At 39.5% G+C, this 12,621-nt stretch overlaps 1 protein-coding gene across 1 annotated transcript in view; it reads left to right on the top strand.

Moving 5' to 3' along the window:
• The first annotated feature begins 12,012 nt into the window (after positions 1 to 12,012).
• The window catches only part of LOC143179705 (uncharacterized), a 441,599-nt gene continuing 440,990 nt past the window's right edge, over positions 12,013 to 12,621 (top strand). The window contains exon 1 of the mRNA XM_076379021.1: positions 12,013 to 12,061. The gene's annotated coding sequence lies outside the window, so the exon portion shown is untranslated. The remainder of the gene's footprint in view (positions 12,062 to 12,621) is intronic.

The following is a 12,621-nucleotide window of genomic DNA, read 5'->3' as shown; positions in this document are numbered from 1 at the left end:
CGAGCTTTTCTTGTTTCTTCAAACTGTGCAAATAGAGTATGGCCTCCAACTCATTTAGCCTTTCGCGCCACATTTACGACTGATACAATGGTGAAATTGCTTTTCTCTCGTAGACGATTCTTAGAAGCAGTTCACCGGATTCTGGTAGAGGGAAGAGTTCTCTGATTCAGAATTGATATATTTCTATTGTAACTTGGAGTATTAATTCAGTTTTTGAGAAATTGTATTTTAGTTAGAGTGTTTGAATCATTGAATACTATTCTTTGAGTGGACTTAGGCATCAGACATTTTAAGACGTTAATCTACGTGTGAGAATAGAAAGAAAATAAGGAATAACGAAATTGAGTTTGAGGCTTTGTTTTGGAGTTGTTAATTGTTGCAAAAGGGTCTAAAATTCATGTGAAATATGTCTGACTTGGGACTTATTCTATTGCTTACATGCACTAGTCAGGTTAGACACAGCGAAATCAGTAGAATAACACCTTGAGTCAGACACATTTCACGCGTATTTTAGAAGTTTTTGCAACAATTAATAAATCATCTATATTCATTTTGGTCTCATTTTACTATATTAAATCACCCTATTAAATTTTAGACACCTGTCACCCTCTATACTATCACTCACACTTTTGAATAAACCAAACTAGGTTACCAATTCACAATTTCACCTGATAAACGTATCCCTCGCTATAAACTCTTCAGAGAATCATGTACCTATAGTGATAGGACTATAGTAAGAATATAGTGAATAGAACACTATTACTCTTAGTCTACTTAGTGTACTTCCAAACTTTGCAAACGGAATCCCATAAAACAAATCGCAGAGTCACTTATCACTTTAGCCCTCCATTATCGAAATATATTTTCCTCCGAGATTTTCATAGTATTTCCCTTATTGAAAACTCTAGAGTGGACTGGAGGGGCGCATAGAAAATCGACGATAGCAGGTTTATCGAGCAGCTCGTGTGGACGTTGCACCCTCTCTTTAGGGTAGAGACAAACTGCTAGTGAAAATAACGTCAGCCCTTTCGACCAGTATCAATTTCTCCCGTTGCTGCGATAAGGGATCAGGTGAATCGCGGTTATTTCGTTTCGGGGCCACGGTAAATCCTGCACGTGCGTGCCACTCGAGCGTACATGGCCTTAGTGCACGCACGCACGAACGTCCGCGATGGAGCTGGCCGAAAATGAATGCGGCAATTAGGATTCGGAGGAATTACGTCTCTGAGAAATTGTAATTGTACCAGTGTGTACGTGTTTGGGAACGGCTAGGTGTTGGTTTATAATTACATTTGAATGAGATGATAAGAATGCGAGAACAGTGATAGAACGAACAGGTTTTTGCACTAACGAAAGCTTTTAAGACGGTATTCTCATTAGTGGATTTCATTGTACTCTGAAAGGACACTCTTTGGACATTTTTGTGTTACATTACAGATGTAGCATTTGAATATTTTTTCTGTAGACTTGTTTATAATTGAAATGTATTTTCAAAGTGCTGGTGGCTGTACATAATGTTGAGCTTGTAATTTGGAATAAGTAACAAGCTTGTGAAACGTTACCCTAGCAATAAGGCCTATTCGTACGAGTTAAAGAAATTGGGAAGTAATTCTAAAAAAATAAATAAATTAGTGCCGAATTTATACCGACGAAATACTTATTATTATATAAAGCCAAGTCATCATCTAAATTAAAACCAATCTTATAAACTAAGTTTCGAAAAAATGGTTGCATTTCAAAGCACGAAACTAGTTTCTTCGAAAATTAATTGAAAACAACTACCCTTACTCGAGCTTTGACGTAATATTCTTTTTGCCAACTAAAGTTCTTTTCCCTTTTTCTTTTGTATTTATCCGTTTTAATATTTGTCTGTCGTCGACATTTACTAAAGGCAGTAGAGATCATCTGCATTTTTATGGCGTCTGTAAAACGCTAGGCAGACTTCAACAGAAACCGGCTTAAAGAGTTCACCGCAATTGGTCAGCGTGGACGAAGAATGCGAAATAATTAAAGCGTACGTTGCTCCCGTATTTTGCACTTTTAACTCTTGGTACACGTTTCCCTGGGCATTTGCATCCGTTAAAGAGCCGCTTGGTCCCCCCTTTTCTTCTTTTTTCTCGTGTCCAGCGAAGGGCGTAGTTGTAATTTTTAGGAACGCACAGTATCACGTTTCTGTAATTTTCTGTAGAGCAAAGTTCGCGGAGAGGATGGTCCTCGTCTGACTTCGCTCGGTAGCTATTTACCGTGGAACATGGACTTCCTGTTCCCAATTTAACTCTCTATTCATACTGGGGTTCGTTCCTATTATACCTGGAGATGAACATGTTCTGAAAGAATGCGAATGTAAAATTTTTGCGAATATCATTCCATTGTGCGTGAAACTGGTTCTGAAATAAATGAGGGGATAATACAAATTTCATTAAACAGAAGCTTTAAAAGGAAATTTATGAAACAGATTGGTATGCACGGTTTCATCAGAAAACTGAGATTATATATAAGACATTTCGAAAATTAATTAAACAAAAATCCGTTGAAATAATTATAGGAGACTGTGAAAATTAAGATGGTGAAATTATGCTTTTTCAGTCTTTTAATAATATCTAATGTTTTCTGTGGTAGCTAAATGATCAATTAAATTAATTGAAATAGTCGATATTACATCCTGACAGTAAATCATTGTGACAAGTTCCGAATACAGTTGCACTTTGAACCTCACTAAATGTTTGTTAAATTGATACTGCAAAGGTTGCAATATAATTGTGTGTGCTGATGATCTTTTTCCATGAAATTTGCGGCACTAGACAATGCATGCAAACAATATAACTGGCCTCACGTTGTTCGTATTTGTATTCTACACCTCCAGTGTGTCTATCTATGAGCAAATGGTGAAGTAGTAGCTAGGTACGGAGACAAACTGTGTGTTTGCCCCTTCATTACCCTCGAGTAAATACTAGCCGATTTTAATTACGGCTCTCGCCGAGCAACTATATCTCTTCTTCCTTGTTATTTACTCACATGCTTGCCTAGGCCATCTAACTTTCTTGCTGATGGTTAAATAGGGGTCGCGAGGGAACGTGATTTTCCTAATTTTTTTAATTCCTTGTAACGGTATTTCATGTATCTTTATTTGTAAGCTTCTGGGCTCCATTGAATAATAGATTTTCTGACAATTACTTCACAGTAGTTGTTAAAATATAATAGTAGTGCACTGTTCTGATTTTAATACACTTTGATCATTTAAATATTTAAATAAATTTGAAAATTTTCAACAATGCATTTTAAATTTGAAAATTTTCAAACTTTCAGAATTTGAAATTTTCAAATTTTCAAATTTTCAGAGTTTCAAATTTTCAAAATTTCAAATTTTCAAACTCAAATTTTTCAAATTCCCAAATTTGCAAATTCTAAATGTTGAAACTTCCAATTTTCTCAAATCTTCAAGTTTTTAAAGTTCTTTTAATTGTTCCAAGGGTTAATAAAAACTAATCGTATTTGATCCATTCTGTTATAAACCCTAGAATCCATTTTCCCATAGTATTCAAACTAACAAAACCTAAAAATCCTACATAAATACCTATCGAATTATTAAGCCATTTGATGTAATGGATCAATTATACATCGCTTTAATTTGCTATATCTCTTCCGCGATCGGTTTTAAAGTTTTCCGCCTCCTGTCGCGTTGATCCCCGCATCGGCCAACACTTTTTGCAGTCGTAACAAGCGATTCGCGGATTAAGCCGGATTCTCAGAGGCTGGCGATAAGATCGCAAGGCCTCTCTTCCACTCCTACTCTGCTAGGGCGAAAGTAAGTAGGGGGCAAAGGTTAAGGAACGATAAGATCTCCGGAATTCCGCCCGTCGTCGATATTTCTCGTGGACGCGCCTATTACCGATCCCTCTCCTTCGCAGCGAGCAGCTCGGCCCTCTTTATCAGCCTTCTACCTCTTCCCTTCCTCCACCACCACCTTTTCCCTTTCTGTATTTCCGTTATCTAATGTTTATGGACGAGGTGATCCGCTGTACAGCAGCCGATCGCTCTTTAAACGCAGCAGCCCGAATTTATTTTCCGCCGTTTGACGCGCTTCCTCGCCCTTTCCGTGGCTTCGGACAAGATTGTTTAAGGCGATCCAGAGGATCTGTTCGCTTTCACCGTTTTAAACGTCCCCGTCGACGACGCAGCGCGATGGAAATGCAAACGAGACTCGTTTCGTATTCCGAGTTCTACAGAACCAACCGAACTTCTTATACGCTTCTTCGAAGCGATTACGGGATCACTCGATCGTCTGGCAGAGGCGCGGCGATGCTTTGGAAGCTTTCGTAGCCTCAGTAAGCTAGAAATTGGGGAAAAATATTGGCGTCGGTGCTGATTTTGGAACGAATATAGGAAAGGGGGTAAGGAGAGTTGATAGGTTGGATGAAATTGGGGTGAAGTGGTTAATCCGTGAGAAGGTAGAGGGAGTTAGGTAGGAAAGTAGAATCAGGGATGGTATTCGGTCTCGAAACCGAATTTTTTTTAGGGTTCGGAAACTTATTTATTTTGGTACTGAATTAAGTGAAAGATCCGGATAAAATAGGGTTCTTGATATTAAGTAACTAAATTAGTACCGAAACGAATTTTCTAACTAAACTAAAGCGATATTTTCAGTAGTTTAGTCACTGTACCAGTGAATGGTTAATACGTTCGAGTATGGAAGAAATGTTTCCTGAATAGAAATGAATTTTGCCGAAGGTCCGTTTACAATAGAAGTTCCATTGAAGGACTTGTGTCTGTGAGGGTCTTAATACGTATTCAGAATCTACCGAAACAAACACAACCTTCTGAAGCAACCGAATTTTCTAGGTCAATGTACTCTTTCAATGTGTTTGTCTCACCGATATGCACGAGCTACTCTTTCCTTTAGAAGATAGTGCTAACTTTATGGCATTATTACTGCAAAACGAAAGCAGATCGGACACTATGTTATAGGATACTTTGCGATCCAATGGAGGTACCCTACGATCTCCTAGAATATTGAAACGTTTTTGGAAGGGTGTAGGAAGTAAGAAGATCGCTCACAGTCTGACCACTGACTCTACTACTGACGCTATCTACTGCAAAGTAGAATCGTTCCTCTCGCTCCTTATGTCCCTGGAGCGACCAAAATTACACTTGGATGCACGCGTACTCGACTAAACTTCACATGCACGTTGATATCTCTGTCTTAAACACACGGGAAGTTAGCCTACATTAAACGATATCTATCTCACACAAAGCACACCATGTGCCACATGAAATTATCGCCATTTCCAAAGAATCACCGCACATTTATCAGCCGACAGAGGAGCATTATCGCGTTGTCGCAGCCAGTTGCGAAATATCGCCGATACGTAGAACTTTCCGCGGGTAATTTACTTCAACTAGCCTCGAATCGGAATTAGAGGGCTCAGCAACGATGTATTTAAATGGTAATGGACTTGTGTCACGCTAAAGAAGCGAGGCAGACTTTCGTTCAGTTGAAACGCTCGAATGAAACGCCAATGGACGTCGGGTGGCTTCTGTCCATCGGTTATCTGGGAAGCATTAGCGAATACAGATTATACGTGGCCCTTACTGTCTGTCAATTATTGGACGTAAGAAAACACGTGGAAACAGCAGCCAGATGACTGAGGCCAGGTTTTGCTTTTCGTGGACTATTTGCTTACGCGATGGAAGAGCCAAGTGTTTGCATATATTGACAAATTGCTGAAGAAGAGGATGTATGATGACAAGGTTCGACAGTGTTCGATTTACAGGAAACATGAAATAAACCTAATGAACGTTCAGTGATGATTTTATGATGCTGTTGGTCGTTACGGTTGGCCCAATTGGAAAATAAGTGGGCTTGAAATATTTGTTACGTGGACGGAGGATAATAAAAGACCTCGCCATTTTTAATGAAAAATGATGATAATCTCGACGATCTGTTGATAGATGCACTTCTCCATTTTTGGGAAGCTTCAGTATTTAGCAAGGAAACGACGAGAAGTATGTTAAGGATGAATTTATTACAGCTCAGAACGACTCATTTAACTCTCTTTTGAATTAAAGATAACCCTCGAGTAAGAAAGTAATTGTATTATGCACACTCTCGTATAATACAGTACTTGTAGTAGATGTAGTAAATGTTTTCATTAAAATTTTGTTCACAATAATGAAGACTTATTACGCTTTTCTGTTGACGTCAGATTTATACCACAAAATCTCTAAAATAGAATTAGAGGGTTACCTATATACTGAATATTCTTCTTTTCTTAATAACAATGTTGAATATTTAATATGTTTGATTACTGCAACATTAATAAATATGTACAAACTTCTGTCACAGTAGAGCGTACATAAGATCATTCTCAGATATATTAAACCACTCTTAAAATAGTCACAATAACCCTATTACATTACTTTCAGTCACAATACCGAGGCCACGTCAGTCGAAACTAAGAAGAAATTCATTTTCAGAAGCATTGAATTTGATGCCCTCGCGCAATGTACTTCCCACGTAATTTCTCTTTCACGGCTCCTGTTGAATACCAAGCGAAGTATTTCGTTCGTCTCGAAAACATTGAACGATCTTCCGGCAATAAGTAATATCCCAGCAGAGTGTATAAAGTTCATAACGGCCGTATGCTTTGGTAACTCTCCATTCAGCCGACGTTCCCATGATGGGAGCACGTCAAAGGGTAAACTTTATTCCACGGCATTCCTTGTGCAGTGGCTCCGACCGAGTCGGATAATCGAGACTCTGTTGTGCTACTAATAATATTAGCTTTCGGGACAAGCGCCGCGTTTTGCAACGTTCCACGCCGCTAGTTCGCTAACGCAGCCCTTTGAACAACCTTATAATCTTTGGCATTTTCAATTTACTCGTTTATGGCCGGGAAAATTCTGAGTACTAGCTGGTAGTCTGAAAACTTTCCGCCAAAATTAGCAGCGTCGGCTACGTATTCGTACTTCGTATCTTCGAAACTTTCTTATCGCAACGTCTTTGAATCTGCACTTCCTACTTCGGTTAACGTTACTGGCCTTTGCTATTGTCTTTTCAACGAGAGTCGAAAGATCAGAGGATTTACAAGTTAAGATGTTAACATAGATATTCGAGGTGCTGACTTACTCGCTAGGATGCATTATTTTACAAGTTTCACAAGTTTCCAGCTTCGTTCTATTCCATGACTAGAGATGGCACTTGTAGGTGTCTATGAGAACTAAAGATCTAAATATTTGTATCTTAGATTCTTTTAAAAGAATATTCTTATGTAATGCACTTAAATAGAATTTCTTAGAATTTAGAATTTCTATAGATAGAATTTCTAGAATTTCTAGAATTTCTAGAATTTCTAGAATTTCTAATGATGTTCTACTTTTTCAAACATAGAACATACCCATAAAATGTAACTTCGAACATAAACAAAAAAATGAAACAACAATTCCAAATAAAAGGAGCAGACATAGTCAAACGAAACAAGAGTTAACAGAGTCCTATCATCACTGAATTTCACTAATTCCTATAGCCAGCAATCACTCTTATTACCTAGATGCTCACAAGAAGTCTGACTTTATCTAGACACATTACATCTATCAAAGAAACCTATGATGTAATGCGCCTTTAATGTTCGTTTAGCTCGAATCGCGTTTACTGAGAGTTCCGTAACAAGATTGCAGAGAACTCAAAGCAGCTTTAAAAAGGCTCTCTGAATAGATTTTGTTTGCTGCCTCCGAAAGTCGCTGGCTGGAAGGAAATGGTAGGTAGAAGCCGTGCAAGTCCGCCGCATCCTAACTCGAAAGGTACACGAGAAGTAGAACGTTTCCTTTCGAGATCGCGCACAAAATCGACGAGCTTGGAGGGGCAAGGTGGTAGGAGGAGAAGCCGAAAGAGGTCTGGGTATAATATACTGATTTCCGCGTCTATGCGGAAGGATGTATTCGACTCACGTTCGTGCCAGATTTCCTTGAGTTATATCGGCAAATGCGAAGGAAAATACGTTGTTCGAAACGTTGTAGCACTCGCGGCGACAAATTTTTCACGGCTGTACATCTGCTCTACGAGAAGCTTTACGTTCGCGGACCGACCATTCGCAGCTTTGTCGCGGGCCACGATTTATTCTTTGATTGCGGCATTGTACGATCTCTGGGTTCGTTTTATATACTCCCACGGAAGAAAGGGAACGAACGGAGAAGAGACGTTATCAATGTTTCAGCGTCGCTTCTCTCTTTCTGGCAAACTCGTGCGTGGTACGAGTTCTATAGAAACTTATGTGCCGCGTGAAACCCGCTCTACTGACTTTTGTATTTCGGTTACTACTTATGAAGGTGGTACCGATTCTCTTTATTCGACGAAGAACGAATACATATTTTTTGTCTTTTATTCGAATTTCGAAATTTTTAGTTAGAGGAAATTTTGAGCCATCTCTGTTTTATAGTGGTCTTAAAGTGGTAGCAAAATGACCCCACATTGCTTTGGAAGTAGTTTCCAGGTGATTCTAAAGTGGTTCCAAAGTGACCCCACAGTGGATTCACATTGGTCCCCCATTGCTTCCAAAGTAGTATCAAGGTGGTCCCACAATGGTCTCAGATTGGTTCCACAAAGCTTCCAAAATAGCCCCAAGGTACTCACAGAATGATCCCACATATGTTTCACATTGCTTCCAAAATGATCTCAGCGAGTCTCCACATTGCTCCTACATCGCTACCAAAGTAGTTCCAAAGTGATCCCAAAATGGTCTCAGAGTGGTCCCACATCGTTCAAAGTAGTTCTTGTCCTATTTCCCCAACAAAAGACATTCAGTGAATACTGTGGAACTATTTAGTCACGCATCAGCCAACGAAAATAAGAGAATAGCATGGTCCATTGCTCGAATTCCTTCACCGAAATCCAGCCCTGGCAGATTTGGTCACGACAATAAATTCTTTCATTCCGATCTACTTGTTTCGCGGCGCGTGTCCCGCGGCGCGGAATCGTCCGGTCCTACAGTCAATTTGGAGTGGCTGTGCCTTTTGCGGTAGATAGAGGCGACCTTTTTAACTGTGCTCCGTTACGCATAATTTACGTTCATTATCTTTAATGGGCGGGCTATTAAGAGGGGCGCGAGTAATAGTATGGCAATACCACTAATGCTTCCGCTCCTCTTACTTTATACCCTCCTCTCTTTCCCTCTTCCTTTTTCTGCGTCCCGCTCTTTCTGACGGCCTCCCCCTTCCCGAGGTTCTTTCAGCCAGCCGGTCGTTTCGCCATTTTTCTGCCTGGGACGGTTTAGAGGTCCGCGCGAAGCAAACGATGCCCGCTGCCAGGGGAGCATTACTCTTCGCGCGGGAGAATGCAATAATCGGTACGACCGATCGTTCCTGCCGAATAAAAGTATTTTTTACACGGCGGAACCGTTCAAACGGGTAATTCGATAGGAATCGATGGACGCTCGTTTTTCTTCCTTTGTTCATCGATGTCCACGCGTTTCACCGGCGATAACGAGCGCATAAATCTGTACGGTGCTTTCTCTCGAGTTGCCGGCAAAATCCTCGCCGACCCCCGAGGTTCAATCGCAATTCATCAACGCGTGCCTCTGACGTAAATTAAGCGCACGGGAGCCGTGCTCGACCCACAGTCTCGGGAAATTAGTTTACTCGTGGTCAATATCATAAACCGGGATTTCTGGGAAGGTTCTTCAATTTGTTAATTACTGTAGCCCTAGCTGTACGAGTTTCGAGACGATCTTTGGGAACCATGTACAGTGGATGCAGAAAGTATTCGTATTCGAACCTTCCTGGTGTCATTTTAAAGGCTGGATTCTCTGCTTTCACATCCCTAAGTTGAATTTACACGAAGGTGTTTCTACGCTGAAAAGCAGTGGGAAAGTGGAGATACTTCTTTTTTTAAATTATAAAAGTTTAAGTGGCTTCGGTATCTTGGACAACTTTTTTTATGGATTTTTTAAAGGACATCACCATCTATTTGAAGATTGAAGTCTCACATTTACAGAAACTTTGATAAAAGTTACTGTGCAATTTTCTATTATGTTTACACGGAATATCTACATTCACTGTATGTTTAAAAAAGGTCTTCCTCTTTGTGTGGTATTTGTTTATCGCAAGACGTAGACTCAGCGATATGATTAGATTAATGATGTACTTGACAAATGAGGGGCAAAACAAAAAATACCATATAATAATTTTATTGTAGTTGTAAGACCATAATTAAATTCACGTAGTTGTTACTTGTATCGTACGAAAAATTATAGTGAAAGATAACTGTGTCAGGTCAGAATACTACATACTTAAGTAACTTAATAGTTATTGAATGATGTCTAAAATTTCACAAAAAGAAATTATACTACTTTCCATGTTCCATAAAATCAGAGAGCTTCTGAAAAAAGATCGATAGTATATACTGTGATGCAAGGCATCTACTACATTCTAGCTTGTGTATCATTTCAAGTACAAAAAGTTCCTAGCAACTCTGAAATATACATACATATCATTATATGTTCTATTGGTCGTTCTATTGCATTCTACCTCAATCGATTTCCACGATACTGACATAGACTGCGTTAACAGAAATGTAGGGTATATTTACCGAATCACTCGTGAAAGTATTTCAGCAAAGTGGGGCATGAAACATGTAATATTTGTCAAGAATAGATGCCGAAGACGGTTGCCACTTTATTGACATTCTAGATTACTATCTTACTAACTCCAGACTAAGTAGCACATAAACTAATTATTTAGGAATTTGTTCCATTACTCTAGTATCTACAACGAATCCACGAACAACACTCCACATTTTCGCCAGCATCCTGTACACCGCGACTAGACTTTCAACAGCGAGGCAGGATCGATCAGCATCCATTCGGCGACTCTCCGCCGTAAGAACACGGTTTCACGCGACTCGTTTCATCGCTGTCCTTTCTCCAGCAAAAATGTGTCCCAACTTCCACGGTACACGATGATTCGTCGCCGTTGAACGGATTCGTCTGGCCGTCCTTGCAACATCCTGCCACGAGTATCTCCGAATGTCTTTCACCCTGTCACTTAGTGTCCCAAAGAAATAACATTTCCTCCTTCGGCATCAACGCGACATTGTCGTCGTCGTGGCCGTTGTCGTGGCGCTCGTTGTCCGTCCCGTTCGCGTCGGACATCCCAGTTTCTCTTCTTTCCGGACGACATCGCGCCGAGCGGATCCTTGTCCCTCCCCATTTTTGTTTCTCGCGAGGTATTCTTGTCCGAGCCAGGTCCCACCCTAGCTAAGCGTTGCGCAAGTGTCAGTTTGAATAAAGGTACGTATACGTTAGGAGACAAGTCGTGCAACTTGTCGCGTGGATGTCGTAGGGTAGGATTCTTTTTTGTAAAACATACGTTGCGAAAAAAAGGTCAGGGGACATGCCGCGAATCTGTTTTCCAATTTGTCTTTTAATGCATACGTACGTTTTACTTGACAGCGTAGAGTTGATTTGTGATCGCAATCGGGGATAGAGGATTCTTACTGGAATATTAATTTCGAATGCAGTAACGAGAAAAACCGCAAATTGTATAGTTTTACTTTATAGATTCGGTGTTAGTAGTGAGACCGTAGTTCTTGCTTTGAGAATTTTTTAGTTTTTTCTCATTTATTATTTGCATGTGTCTATATTAATTATTATGATTAAATGCAGCTTCGTGCACTTGCATAAGTGCATGGAAGAGGAACGTGTGAATTCTGCAAAGTGAATTCATGCTGGTTTTATTAGCGATTCTTTTGTTATTCTAACTACTCGTAAATTCTATTGTATAAAGTCTAATAAAGATATTTATACATTAGATTAGAGAGCAAGCCCGACGTGAATTGAAGCTTAGTAGAGATGTAGTATTTAATTTTAGACTTAGAACCCTTCATTGAGCTTTCGCGTTTTTAATGCATGTTCAAACTTTAGCTCACAGGCAACAATTGACGCGTATCATGTTTTTTCAATTTTTAGCGATTCGGTTAATGTTTCATTTCGTTATATAGACGCGTGTGTGTTTCAGGGAATGCCTTCGACGTGAATTGGAAACAGTGACGTCATCAGGAGCTCTCTACTCGGTGAGTACATCTGTGTACGAGATATGCTTGCAACCTGCCGTAGAATAAGCAATGATAAGTCGCTGAAAGCGCAGCAGCTGCCTTGAATTTTCGCAGCACTGTGACTTGAATATTTAGTGAAAATAGTATGCTACGATGAAGTAATTCTGTTATGTAATAATATTATAATCAAACCGCGGCATTTAGAGGCTACACTTGTAAAGGAGTGACCACAAATCTTGATATTTACCCTTTTCAGATTCAATTATTGTATCTCTGGACCAGTTACAATATTTCTTCGCGAAATTTGTTTAAAATGTTGATTGCTATGTTATCTATGTATGGATGACAATTTTTATGTTTTTTAACGAAAATAATTGTGAATACATAGCGTTATAATAATGATAATGAAATAACCCATAGTAGATGATTTGCAAGTAACATTATTATTTCTGATATATAATTACTATATTAAACCTGTCGTTTCTGCTTTTCAAATTTGGTCAGTGGCTGTCGATTGGTACTGATGGTTTAGTAAAACACTTTAGAGATCCATTGCTACCATTTAAGTCCCCACTTAA

The sequence above is a fragment of the Calliopsis andreniformis genome, chromosome 5 (genome assembly GCF_051401765.1).
Source record: "Calliopsis andreniformis isolate RMS-2024a chromosome 5, iyCalAndr_principal, whole genome shotgun sequence".
NCBI classification, from domain to species: domain Eukaryota; kingdom Metazoa; phylum Arthropoda; class Insecta; order Hymenoptera; family Andrenidae; genus Calliopsis; species Calliopsis andreniformis.
This window is presented reverse-complemented; position numbering and strand designations above follow the sequence as displayed.